This window comes from Notolabrus celidotus, chromosome 17 (assembly GCF_009762535.1).
Source record: "Notolabrus celidotus isolate fNotCel1 chromosome 17, fNotCel1.pri, whole genome shotgun sequence".
Lineage (NCBI taxonomy): Eukaryota > Metazoa > Chordata > Actinopteri > Labriformes > Labridae > Notolabrus > Notolabrus celidotus.
Window position 1 is genome coordinate 15,940,168 of NC_048288.1, and position 7,552 is coordinate 15,947,719.

Here is a 7,552-nt window from a genome sequence, read left to right on the forward strand (position 1 = left end):
AAATATTCAAAGTACTTCTTAAAAAATCTCAAAACATTGTGTTTTCACAAAGCATGGTGGCAGTCAAGAATACATAGGAGTACATTCTGTTACATTCTGTTTATTTAGACACCATTACTTGAAATCTCTAAAAACTATACCATGGAATAAAAACAGTCACTAAGTCACTCCAAGCACAGACAACTTAGTTTGAAATGTTCATCTGGAATGAAACAAACGTTATGTAGCTCAACTCACTTTCTCAGGTTGGACGGCGAATTCTTGTATGTTTGGGCAGGGTGGGAAGCAAGGAGAATATTTCAAAAGATACGTATCATTCTTCATTTCAAAAACATCTAACACGGGCTGAAGATATGACCATGAGTGCTCAGGTGGAGAATTATAGCCATCATTACCACCTCTAAATGAACTGCCTGATCTGATTGATGCTCTGTGTTACAAGATACAGGTACGGCTAAACCACTGAGACAAACAGAACTACACAAACATTTTACTGTCTTAGGGATCAGATTTCAGAAAAGAGAAGGAAACTCATGAGCTGACTTCAAAGCAAAGGTAGTGAGTAACTATAGCTTTGATAGAAATGTAGTGGAGTAAAAAGTACAATAATTATCTTCTGAATGAAGTGCAGTAAAAGTAATAACTATCCCCCAAAAATAATACTCAAGTAAAGTACAGATACTCAAAAAAATGTACTTAAGTACAGTATTCCAGTACATTTATTCTGTTACTGTCCACCACTGCTGATAACAGGAAAAACACAGGTGTTACTGTTTAACCAGGTCTCATGGTTACATTTTTATGATGCAAATATGATATGTACATTAAGTGTATACAGTTTCCTTCTGTCGTGCAGCATCTAGGCAGGTTGTACTGGCTGCAAAGTAATCTTTCATTGTGAATGCATCTTGGGTGTTCATTTTTGTGCATTTGATAGACTGTTATTCTGTGTGTCTGAAAACCTTAATTTACGCACATGCGTAGTACGAAGCATTCAGGACTTCAACAGCGCGTGAGGTGAGCCAGTTAAACAGCTGTAGTGCTGACAGCTGTCCATGGTGCTGACGCAGGCAGAAAATACAAAGAATGTGATGTAACTGGGAGGTAATGAAGCACGATGGTCATGATGCAGCTCTGCTCCGTTTTCATAAGGAGCCTGTAGCAGGAAGAGATATGCACATTTCACAATGTTTATTTTATTTATATGTTATCGATCCAAACGGAGTCAGGGGGCAAATAAACAGATAAAACACTACTGTAGTCTCTCTTTCGGAATTGACTAATCCCAATAATTTTATTATAGGAATACAGGACCTCGTGGCGCAACGGTAGCGCGTCTGACTCCAGATCAGAAGGTTGCGTGTTCAAATCACGTCGGGGTCAAACCTTTTCAGACCACTGACCACTCCATTTCCACCAAACGCACGGCACAGTTGTGTTGCCTATCAAATACGTTCAATCTCTCGTTGAAAGGTAATGTTAAACTGAATGACCAGCAGCAACTCCTTGTATTTGGATTCTCATAGTGCCATCTTTCACAGCTGTCAATTCAAGTATACTGCTTTGTCAATTTCCAGGTTGCATGGAGAGTAACTTAAAATAAGATAAGATATACTTTATTGGTCTCCCGTTTGGGGACATTCTTTTGTTACAGCAGCTTACAACATGGGACAGGGGAATACAACAATGTACTAACATAGTTAAAAAATATAATAACAATAATAATAGCAATGACAAGGCAAAAAAGAATAGAATAAAAGAAAAGAAAAGAAAAGAAAAAGAAAAGAAAATATGGCAACTATTACAGATATATATTCACTATGTACACTTCTATCTGATAAATAGATAAGGTAATTGCACCAAGTTATTTAAAAACAAACATACACAGTATGAAGAACAGTGGGATTCAGATGGATACAGTAGTTATTTGTGAATGTGCCAAGTCACATAGTAACTTCCATGTAGTGGAATGAAAGATGAGAAAAGAGGATTAACGGGACACAGCAGTGCTGGTGTTAAACAGTCTGATTGCAGATGGGATGAAGAACTTATGTCAAATTAAACATTTATATATCACATTAACTCATAAAATATAAACACTAAGTTCTGTCAAGAAAAAAGTAAAAAGCCTGACAAATGTTCTCCTGTCATTTCTTAACTGAGCAAAATCCAAACCAACTCTCCTCCAAGAGCACCACTCGAATGATAAATATATAATTAAAAAGTAGTATTTGTTCATTTCTACTTCACCCAGATCTCACCGCAGAGACAACATGAATGATCCTGGACGGAAATGTACTTCACACTTTCCAACAATAAATCTGTCTTGTGTACGAACTGTTCAATTAGCATGTGTTTTAAGACTGTTCTTTAGATAAGTGGAATTACAGTTTTTCTCAGTCATTTCTTGACATCCACCACGCTTTTCTCAGCACTATAAGCACAAAACCCAATTTTCAAACTACATTCACCAAACCTCTGACTCTTCCTGCAAAACCAAACAATGTTGTCAGATCATACCCCAAGTCACTCAAAATTAAAACAATACTGAGCAGTCATTACACACTACATCAAAAAATTGAAAACACAATGCTCAGGACATGAAGCTGTAGAAATAATGTTTATTGTTCACAGTAGTAAAACATAAAAAATAAAAATCCTCTTTGAATTTAGCACTATCTGTATTTCTATCTACTTTCTATCGCAGTAGCTTGGATTTCATCAGAAGTTACTGTTATTTGTTTTGTTTTTTTATTTCGCTCCCCTCCTCTTTCTCATCGACCACCTCTTACACACACTCTTCCTCTACCTCTCAGATTATTTCTGTCCATTGTACAACCTTCAACAACCAGTGCTCCCTGAACTGGCTTATATTGGTTTCCTCACATCATTAGCCACAAATGTGATCAGTTTTGAGTGGTTGTGTTGAAGCTGTGACACCTGTGCTTCAAATGTGTTTAACTTTTGCTACCTGTGCTTACCACTATGCAACACAAGTGCATCACAGTACAACATGTGTTTTACTGAGTGGGAATGTGTTTGCAAGTTGTGTCCAACAGGGGAAAAGTGCTCATGGTTTTGCAAAAAAAGAGTGACTGATTCAACACATGGGTTCAGGCCGTTAAAGAATTTGGTTCAGACAAGAGGGTTTAGTGTTTTAGCGATTAAGAAATACTGTAAATAATCATGGTGACTGCTATCAGTTACTAAAATAAGCCTGAAAACATTTGACCCTGGTAAGATTTGAACACACAGCTTGATGAACTGGAATAAGACACTCTATCATTTTTTTGACACCATGTCGTCCTTCTACAATTCTTAACTGTTCCCTTATCTTTGACACAAGCTGGGATGTCTGGTTTTGAGGTGTAGCAAAAAAGAGTGGAAAAAGCTTTGAATTCAATAAAAACTACATTCATCTAATCTAACTCAGCTGACAAATACTCTGATCACTCAGGGTTAAAATGTACCTAAATGTGTAGGTCTCTTGTGTGATTAAGATTTGTGCAAAGAGGTCAGCACAACTCAGCACCAGCAGACTCAGAATGATGAGGTCATTAAACCAGGTAGGTCTCAACACAGGTTGTGTGAGTCAGGTAAGACTCTCTCCTGTGCTTGATTACCATAATAGAATTGTGATTTCCTCCCTGATCTTTTCAGTGGAGCAAACAGACTTTATGGAAATAAACAGATCAAAGGGCAACGTCGATGATCTCTTTGACATATGTTGTAGTGAGCACCAAAACATTGCGACACAGAAAGTGTACGTGAGACAGCAGCTCTCAGTTTTTGCAAATCCATGAAATCAGAGCACAAAAGCTGCAGTAAAACCATTTTCAGTTTCACAGTGCAAACTGAGCCCAATCCCTTCAAACACAGCAATTAAAGGCTCTGAGCTTAATCCTGACAAAGAAGATTCCTGGAGAGAAGACAGTGCAATGCTTCCAGAGGCCTGCAGATGGAGCCCTTTAGCTTTCTGAAATACTGAGTGTTGCAGCAGTGACACTCATTTAAACTCTACAGGTTGTAGGACATATCAAAGTGTGAGTCAATACAGGAAAGCACCAGATAAAACCTGTTTCCAACTTCTAAAACAATGCCAAAAGTCTTATTAATTCTGGGGATCAGCCAGAGTGAAATCAGTTTGTGCTTTTTTTTTTTGTCTTAAAGAGCTCATAGTGCCCTATTACCCCTCTAGAACGCTACGCTCCCAACATGCAGGCCTGCTGGTCGTACCTAAAATCTCTGAAATTAGAATGGGAGGTAGAACCTTCAGTTATCAGACCCCTCTCCTTAGGAATCATCTACCAGTAAGGGTCCGGGAGGTAGACACCCTCTCTACTTTTAAGAGTAGGCTTAAAACTTTCCTTTTTGATAAAGTTTATAGTTAGAGCTGGATCAGGCTTTGACCAGCCCTAGTTATGCTGCTATAGGCTTAGACTGCTGGGGGAACTGGCACACTGACACAAGAATCCTACCTCACCCCCTTCCCCCCAAGTAAGTGATGAGTAAGTGATGGGGGGCATCACTTACTTTAACTCTGCCTGTCCCATTGAAAGTTACTAACCATAGACCTTTCTGGAGTCCCTGAGCTCCATTGTCTTGTAGGTCCCTCTGAGCTGCCGTAGGCGTCCTCCTTCTGCGGACGTTCTGGACTCCAGCTGATACGGACTTGCTGGACTCCAGCAGCAACAGCTTCTACTACTCGTCTCATCACTATCATCTATCTCTCTTACTCCCCTCTATCCCTCTTTCAAGACCCAACTCGGTCGAGGTATGATGGCTGTCTTACATGAGTCTGGTTCTGCTCGAGGTTTCTGCCTGTTAAAGGAAGTTTTTCCTCGCCACTGTAACTAGCTAAATACTGTGATGTGCAATGCTCATGGTGGATTAAGTTGGGGTAAGACTGAGTCTTACCCTGTCTTGAAGTTGGGTCTCTCTTCATAATTTGACATAGAGTGGTCTAGACCGCCTCTGCTTGTAAAAGCGTCTTGAGATAACGTTTGTTGTGATTTGGCGCTTTGAAAATAAAGATTGATTTTTTGATGTGCTTTTAATCTTTTATTTGGAAGGCGTGAATTAAACTTCTACCAGTTCCAGTTTTAGGGGAAATTCAGACCTCAGAGTAAATCTGACCGTGACGATCAGCAGAAATGTGACATTACATCCTTGTAAGTAAGTTTAAATCATATAAAAGGGTTCCCGGCCAAAATCAGCTAGTAATGGGATCTTCATGTTATGAAGAAAAAGAAGAAACCTGGTGAAGAATTGGGCAAGAGTAAGACAATGCCAAGGTTAACACAAGGAAATATTGTGAGTACACAGAAAAAAACAGAGCATCTTGATATCCATGCAAGGATGTGATAAAGATTACTGGCACAGTTACATCATATTGCAGGAATGCAGATATATTCACAGAAGTGAATTAGTGTTTGTGGCAAAGAAAAATGAAAAAGGAAGATATTTATTTCTACTGAAAGGAATGAAGTAAAAATGTTCTTAATAAAGTTTCATTTATGGTAAGGGTATTTTGATTTCGACTTGATCCATTTTGTGCCTCAGATCAACAGCTAGTCCTCAAGTGACAGAACCAGGACCAAACTCAAGCTAACAGAGCCAGAACCAAGTAAAGCAAACAGAAACAGAACCAAACTCAAGCAAACAGAATCAGAACCAAAATCAAGTAGACAGAACCAGAACCAGAATCAAGGAAACAGATCCAGGACCAAACTCCAGCAAACAGAACCAGAACCAACTTAAGCAAACAGAACCAGAAACAAGTCAAGCAAACAGAACCATAGCCTAACTCAAGCAAAAAGAACCAGAACCAAAATCAAGTAGACAGAACCAGAACCAAACTCAAGCAAACAGAACCAGAACCAAACTCAGGCAAACAGAACCAGAACCAACTCATGAAAACAGGACCAGAACCAAAAATTAGGGTTAGGGTAAGGGTGAGGGTTTAGGGTTAGGGTTGGGGTTAGGGTTACAGGGTTAGGGTTATGATTAGGGTTAAGATTAGGGTTATAGGGTTAGGGTTAGGATTCGAACCAGAACTGAACCAGAACCGAATCAGAACCGAACCAGAATCGTTCCAGAACCGAACCAGAACCGTACCAGAACCGAATCCGAACCGAACCAGAATCGTTCCAGTACCGAACCAGAACCGAACCAGAACCGAACCACAACCGTACCAGAACCAAACCAGAATCGTTCCAGAACCGAACCAGAACCGAACCAGAGCTGAACCAGAACCGAACCAGAACCGAACCGAACCAGAACCGAACCAGAACCGACCAGAACCGAACCGAACCAGAACTGTACCAAAACAGAACCGGACCAGATCAGAAATGAATGAGAACAGAACCAGAACAGAACCAGAACAGAACCAGAACAGAACCAGAACCGAACTCAAGCAAACAGAACCAGAGCCAGAACGAAACTCAAGCCGAAAGAACCAGAACCAAACCCAAACTCAAGCAAACAGGACAGAACCAAACTAATGCAAACAGAACCCGAACCAAACTCAAGCAAATAGAACCATAACCAACTCAAGCAAACCGAACCAGAACCGAGCCACAAACGTACCAGAATTGAACCAGAACCATAACCGAAACGAACCAGAACCGTACCAGAACAGAACCGAACCAGATCGGAAACGAACCAGAACGGAACCAGAACAGGACCAGAACAGGACCAGAACAGAACCAGAACAGAACCGACCAGAACCAAACCCAAACTCAAGCAAACAGAACCAGAACGTAAACTCAAGCACTCAGAACCAGAACCAACTCAAGCAAAGAAAACAGAATCAAACTCGAGCAAACAGAACCAGAACTAGAGCCAAACTCAATGAAACAGAACAAGGACCAAACTCAAGCAAAGAAAACCAGAACATAATTCAAGCAAACAGAACCAAAACCAATCTCAAGCAAACAGAATCAGAACAAACTCAAACAAAAGGAACCAGAACCAACTTAAGCACACAGAACCAGAACCAAAGATTAGAGTTATGGTTAGGGTTAGGGTTAGGGTTAGGCTTTAGGGTTAGGGTTATGCTTAGGTTTAGGGTTAGGGTTAGGGTTTAAGTGTTAGGGTTAGGGTTTAGGGTTAGGGTTAGGGTTAGGGCTATAGAGTTAGGGTCAGGGTTAGGGTTAGGGTTTAAGTGTTAGGGTTAGGGTTTAGGGTTAGGGTTAGGGTTAGGGCTATAGAGTTAGGGTCAGGGTTAGGGTTTAGGGTTAGGGTTAGGGTTAGGGTTAAGGTTATGATTAGGGTTCAGGTTTGGGCTATAGGGGTTATAAGGTTAGGGTTATGATTAGGGTTAGAGTTTAGGGTTAGGGTTTAGGGTAAGGGTTATAGGGTTATAGGGTTAGGGTTATGATTAGGGTTAGGGTGAAGGTTATAGGGTTAGGGTTTTAGGGGTTAGGGTTAGGGTTAGGGTTATGATTAGGGTTAGGTTTAGGGTTAGGGTTAGGATTAGGGTTGGGGTTAGGGTTAGGATTAGGGTTGGGGTTAGGGTTAGGATTAGGGTTAGGATTAGGGTTAGGGTTAG

General features: G+C 40.4%; 1 non-coding gene across 1 annotated transcript; it reads left to right on the forward strand.

The window, feature by feature from the left end:
- The first annotated feature begins 1,311 nt into the window (after positions 1–1,311).
- On the forward strand, positions 1,312–1,383 carry trnaw-cca. The gene has a single exon. It is a non-coding gene; the product is annotated as a tRNA-Trp (tRNA).
- The last annotated feature ends 6,169 nt before the right edge of the window (positions 1,384–7,552 follow it).